General features: G+C 39.7%; 1 pseudogene across 1 annotated transcript in view; it reads left to right on the forward strand.

Annotated features, from left to right (window-relative positions):
* LOC146475152 (tyrosinase-like) overlaps positions 1–3,720 on the forward strand; it is a 26,718-nt pseudogene extending 22,998 nt beyond the window's left edge. Inside the window, exons 2-4 of the transcript XR_014865990.1 lie at positions 3–458; positions 1,985–2,948; positions 3,557–3,720. The product of XR_014865990.1 is annotated as a tyrosinase-like (transcript). The remainder of the gene's footprint in view (positions 1–2; positions 459–1,984; positions 2,949–3,556) is intronic.
* The last annotated feature ends 2,280 nt before the right edge of the window (positions 3,721–6,000 follow it).

The following is a 6,000-nucleotide window of genomic DNA, read 5'->3' on the forward strand; positions in this document are numbered from 1 at the left end:
AGTCCTTTTCAGAAAACCACGATGCGCGTGCTTCTAGATAGTATTTTGCTTGCCGCTGTCGTGTTACCGTGGGTTCAAGGGCAGTTTCCTAAAGCGTGTGTAAACCTTGAAAGCCTGAGAAACAAAACGTGCTGTCCCATCCCCAAAGGCTTCAATTTGCCGTGTGGTAGCGACGCAAATAGAGGAACATGCCATGAATTGAAAGTTCGTGAATGGAGTAAGAGTTATAGCCATTATCAAGATTTCCATGAGTCTGACGATCGGCAAGACTGGCCCAACCTTCTGTACACTTTCACTTGCAAATGCAACCCACCATTTGGAGGGTACGATTGCGGAAAGTGCGACTACGGTTACTATGGAAACGACTGCGAACAGAAGAGAAACAACACGCGTAAAAATTTTGCCAAGATGTCGGAAGAAGAGAAAGACCGCTACATGAGATACATAAACTTGACCAGGTAGGAAAACTTTTTCCCCCGGCCGCAGAAAGATCATTTTTCGGTTAACACTCTTATTCTTCACTCAAACTGACCATCATAGTTAAAAGGAATAGAACGAAAAGAATCAGACGAGTTCGGTTAACCATTGTGGACTATTAACGTATTTATATAGAGTTACCATTACCATAAATGAAAGCTAACCGTTTCGAATAAATGCTTAACACTAAATACTCTAGACAAGGGCTTAGTCCCAAAATTATGTTGCTTGTTTAGCTTGAGCTCTATTTATTCAGTTCTCTGTCTAATAAATGGTTTTCTGTTCTTGTGTCACCGGGTCACATACGTCTCATTCGCGAGCGGTTACTAAGCGTGGTCGAAAAGTGGTCCCAAAAAATTATGTCGTTGAACGCCATCTTGGTTGTCCTCATTCAATTCAATGGATTTATGCATTCATCTCTTTATATTATCCATCTATAGCCGAATCCTTGTTTACAATTTTTGCCTCATTAACATATGCTCATCACTATCTGACGACACTAATAAAGTATAAACTCTGAATATCGAAAGGGCATAACCATTTTAGTTTTCTCTGAAAATTTGAGCCCAATAGATCGAATGGTTTCGGAGAAATTCGCTTCTAAAAACTTTACAGAGAATGTATGGTTCATCAACTCATTTGCCACCCAGAAATTTCGCAGTTTTTGATGGCTGATATTTCTTTCAATATTGCTTGCAAAGAGCTGAAAATAGCACAAATTGCTCAGCTTAATCAGCTCTTTCAACTTCTGCATTTAGTTCATATATACAGCCAAGGCTTCTATGAGCTAAGTCGTATGCTAATGAGGAAAAATGTGCTGAAACAATGACGTTAGCAAGGATTCTCCTATAGCTGTTTTACCCACGGAAGCTATTTACAAAACACAGCATAACCACGCCAACTCAAAGTTCCAAGGGAAACCAAATGTAGTTCTAGTTAGCGGTGCTCGAGTAAACGAGACTCGTGGTGATTTTATTGAGTATCAAATTTTTATTGCACTTTGGTGCAATAACGAAGTTTGTTTTATAAGAGCCTTTTTAATAAGAACGCTTCGTTTTGGAATTTTAGCCAAAATTTTAAGAACGTATTAACAAAAAAAAAAAAAAAATCTGAGACCACCGTTTCAATACAATACATACGTCGTCAATAAGTTAAAGATTTTGAGACGTCAATGACCTATTTTCTGACAATTTGAGGTTTACCTGCCAACGGTTTTAAAATAGAGATCGAGTTATAGGAGTAATTTTTGAGCCAAGGGAAAGAAATTAAAATATGGCCGAGTTATCGGGGAGTTCGAGTAAGCCGATAGTAAATCAGTGAAAAAAATGTTGTCAAATACAGGAGAAATCGGATTTTGTTCGGCTAGCAGGGTTCTGTTGTACACCAGCAAAGCCAGATCAATGTCACCAGAAAGAAGAAACGTAAACGCGATACAGTTGTTTTTCTACGAATATGACACAAATCTAACAGAATTTTAACTTGCCTGCTTTGTTTATTTAATTTTCAGGTATGTAGACAGTGAATACATGGTGACCTTGGCTGCATACAATAAGATTGAAAATGAACTCAGAGCTGGCCGAGACCCCACGGGTTTGTTTCTTAATATCAAGAACTATGACCACTTTGTGTGAGTACACTACTATGCAGGGCGTGACACAATTTTTCCAGACAACCACACTGTTACTGAAATTGATGTCGCGCATGCGGCACAAGGCTTCCCCACATGGCATCGCCTGCATTTGTTAGAATGGGAGAGGACCATCCGAGAAGTGACTAGCGAAACCACCTTCACCATACCTTACTGGGACTGGACCGTGAATCAAGACAAGTGCGAGATTTGTACCGGAGATCTTCTTGGTGTTACAGCAGAGGATGGAATTGTTAGAGGGAAATATTTTGACGACTGGTACATAATATGCACGAGGAATTTAGCCGCAGACATGACCAACCTGTGTGACCTTGGGGTGAGAAAGCGTGGTTGGAGCGCATGACGGATGAGGAAAGAAGGAATAGAACAAAGGAGGGCGACACAATGACTTTTCCAACGACCGAAGATGTTAACTTTGCCCTGCGGTTTGAAGCGTATGACGTTCCACCTTACAACGAAGATACGAGCTGCAATTTCAGAAACATCTTCGAGGGTTTTGTGAATACCACAAATGGATATCGCATGCCATGAGTACATAACTTGCATAACCGCGTGCACAATGTTCTAGGAGGGACCGTAGCTGACGTGCCTTCAGCTTCCAATGACCCCATCTTCCCACTTCACCATTCGTTCGTGGATCGGATCTTTGAGAAGTGGCTTCGTAAATACAACAAATCTGCTTCTGTTCTTTCCCAGTACAATGCTCCCCTTGGCCACAACAGATATGGCGTCATGATACCGCTGTTTCCAGTGTACACTAACGGAGAAATGTTCAAGAAGTTCTTCGAGTTTGGTTATGAATACGAAGATATTGACTCAGAAGGTACGTATATTCGCTGTATGTCACCGACATTGTTTTACTAAACTCAGAAAATCCAAAGAAAAGGTTTCTACCATTTAATTGAAGTGAAAATAAATGACCAAATGTTTTTCAATGCAGCTTTTCTTGACCACCGTAGCTACTAAAAGATATTGAAAAATGGATGTCAACTTGAAAAAGGTACTGGATCTACATATAACGCGCCAAAAATTGAAACTTTGCCGCCATTTAAACTTTGAACTCAACTATTTGTTTCAGTTCCAATCAGTTTATGTCCCAAAATTAGTGAATCGACTTGATTACTTGTAAAAATAACGTGCAAAGTGAACATAAATATCCCACGAAAACTATTTGACTATCGTAAATTAACCCAAAGCAAAGTAGCCAATCAAAAACAGACGAATGCAGCGCAAAGAACCAGTCAGCGTTTGAAGCCAATACATGTAACTGGCGCAAAGCGCGGGAAGATTTTTGCGATCAACTCACAATAAGTTTGGGTTTTGCTTCGCATTGATTCAGGAAGCGGTGCAATTAAGAAACCTTGGTTGTATTTTTGCTCTTTGGTCGTGCGCTGTAAACGGGGTAATGTAATGTATTCGTTTTTTGTTTAGGCAACTCTTCCGATGACGAAAAACAAGAGGAAACAGAATCTCTGGGTGAGTGTCCTGTGCCATGTAAGAAGAAAGCAAAACTAACAGAGAGCACAGGTTCTGTGGTGGCGCCGATCATGTACACATTCAGCTGGTGCTTGGTGATGTTCACGATAATCGGATAAGTGTTATTGGCTGGCTACGTTGGAAAAGATTAAAATAAAGTGAAACAGCAATGTAGATGATGTAGGAATTAACAAATGGTAAACGGTTGAGCGTGCACTATTGAGCTATGGACCGGACGAAGTAGGAAGTGTAAAAGTCTAGCTTCTTGAGTGCTTAACCAAACTCCCTAAATACATCCATAACTCAATAGTGCACCCTAAGCCGTTTAAAGTTTGTTTTTAACATAATCTAAATTGAGGAATAGAATTTGTGTTTAGCCGAGCTACAGACGTGTATAAGACACAAAATCTAACTTTAAATAGCGTTATAGGTGAAAAACATTTTTGGCTTAATCCTATTATTTTCCATCTGTAAGTCCATTGTAGGGCATTTTTTGCTGCTAATTGCGGATGCATCTTTTATATAGGTTGGGAAACTCTGCGCAGCCATAAATCTACCAAAAGTTAACGCGTAACGGCGGAAGCTCGCGCTGGTTTACGCCAGCGTGGACCCAGCGTGCTACTTTAAATTCAATAAAAAGTTAACAAAAAATTGAGCTGGTTTTATGAGTCACACTACGCATAAGTTAGTTGGACTAGGACCAGTACGCGTGCGCGCAGCAAAATTGTCCTGTTGAGACAAATGAGTGCGCGCATGCTCGACTTCTTTGGCGATCTAATAGTGGGTACGATGAGTTTGCAACCGTTCAACCTCTTTTGCTCTGGTCATAGTACAATCATCCTAACACCCGGTACTGAAAATCCATGAACCGGCAAAGCTATAAAACGTTAACATCATTAATTTGTGCGTAGTGCTAAAAGGGAAAAAAGGTGGAAAACAAGACGTGGGGAGCGTTCATGCTTTGGCCTTCGTCAAACCTTACAAAAACACTCTTAATTAAACGATTTTGCGGTCAAACAATTATAACTCCAGACAAAAACTGTTCTTGTGACAAGAAATTGTCGTTTTCGGGTTGTGTAAAGCCTTCCCTGAGCTTGAGGGAGGAAAATAGAAAACCTAGCCAAAGTCCAAAGATTTTGCATTTTTCTTTCCGGGAAAGAAAAATGCAAAGTCTTTCGATTATTTCCGGAGGTCATGGTTAAGGACTGAAAGAACCATTGATATTAATGATCATTTTCTCAGAATTATAAGGTCAACAGAGATATTGAAGCAAGCTCTCTGATCCATTTAGATAAACCCCTTGTTTACCTTGAATTGAGGGTAAACTATGTTTTCCGCATAGATACAGGCCCACTGTTAACTTTCTTGGAATTGACACGGACGTTTGTACAAAACTCCGTAATATTTAAATGCTAACATCGCAGAAAAAAACGTTTCCTCAGACAAGGCCTTGCTTCTAATCGAGCACGTTTGATTTGAGTTTTTTCAAACTTATTAGCTTGGCAGTTTACCTCAACAGAAAATAGTTTAACCGGTATTTACGGAGCGCTACTCGCTGAAACTTCAATATAAAAAGGAAGGAAGTCTTGAAAAACAAAGGTACTTTATGTTATTCGTTACTATCAAAGCGGTCTGTTTTAAAAAGGAGCCCTGGAAAAAAACAACAACAAATAGACTCCATTTTGCAGTACGTCTGTACTCCAATAACGCACAGATGACGTCAAGACGTGGTAAGAACAAAGACGTACGCGGCGAGTAACGTGACTGATGTTCTTTTACCACGTTTTGACGTCCTCTGTGCGTTATCAGAGTACGTGAGACCCGCGACAAAATGAAATCTATTTGTTTTATACAATAACCAAGACCTTTGAACACATTTCGTGGGCGAACATCACAGTTAACTAATAGCCGAGTAAAAAAACTTTCAAGCAAACTTTTAGGCTACTACACACATGCAATTGTGATCCTCTAAATTAGAGAATAGTCCGAAAAAATTTCACTATTTTCAAACTGAACTAACCTTTATTCCAGAACAAATTTCTGACGCCAAAATATTACAGCATGTCTGTATGCATGTTTGTAACCAATTACTCACCATTACAGGATTTCTATCCGCGACATATTTGGATAAAGTTGTCCTTTCTTTTTACATAACAAAGTTCTAGCTTTTCTAACCTGGTTGAAGTCACTTGCAACGGTCTTTGTCCAATTTTTCATTAGACAGTTTTGCTTTCCTACAAAAATTTGCCTACGTTTGTCCGCTACTCGCCAAAGCAGTTTGCAAACATTTGTTGACCAGTCACGTGTGCCTATCACGTCATTCGTGCGTCTATACTCTAATCACAAACTCCGCTATACGAATCAAAACGGGAGTTTTACACTGTTCATTGTATAATAAT

Source organism: Pavona decussata, unplaced genomic scaffold, assembly GCF_977016875.1.
Source record: "Pavona decussata unplaced genomic scaffold, jaPavDecu1.1 SCAFFOLD_85, whole genome shotgun sequence".
NCBI classification, from domain to species: Eukaryota; Metazoa; Cnidaria; class Anthozoa; order Scleractinia; family Agariciidae; genus Pavona; species Pavona decussata.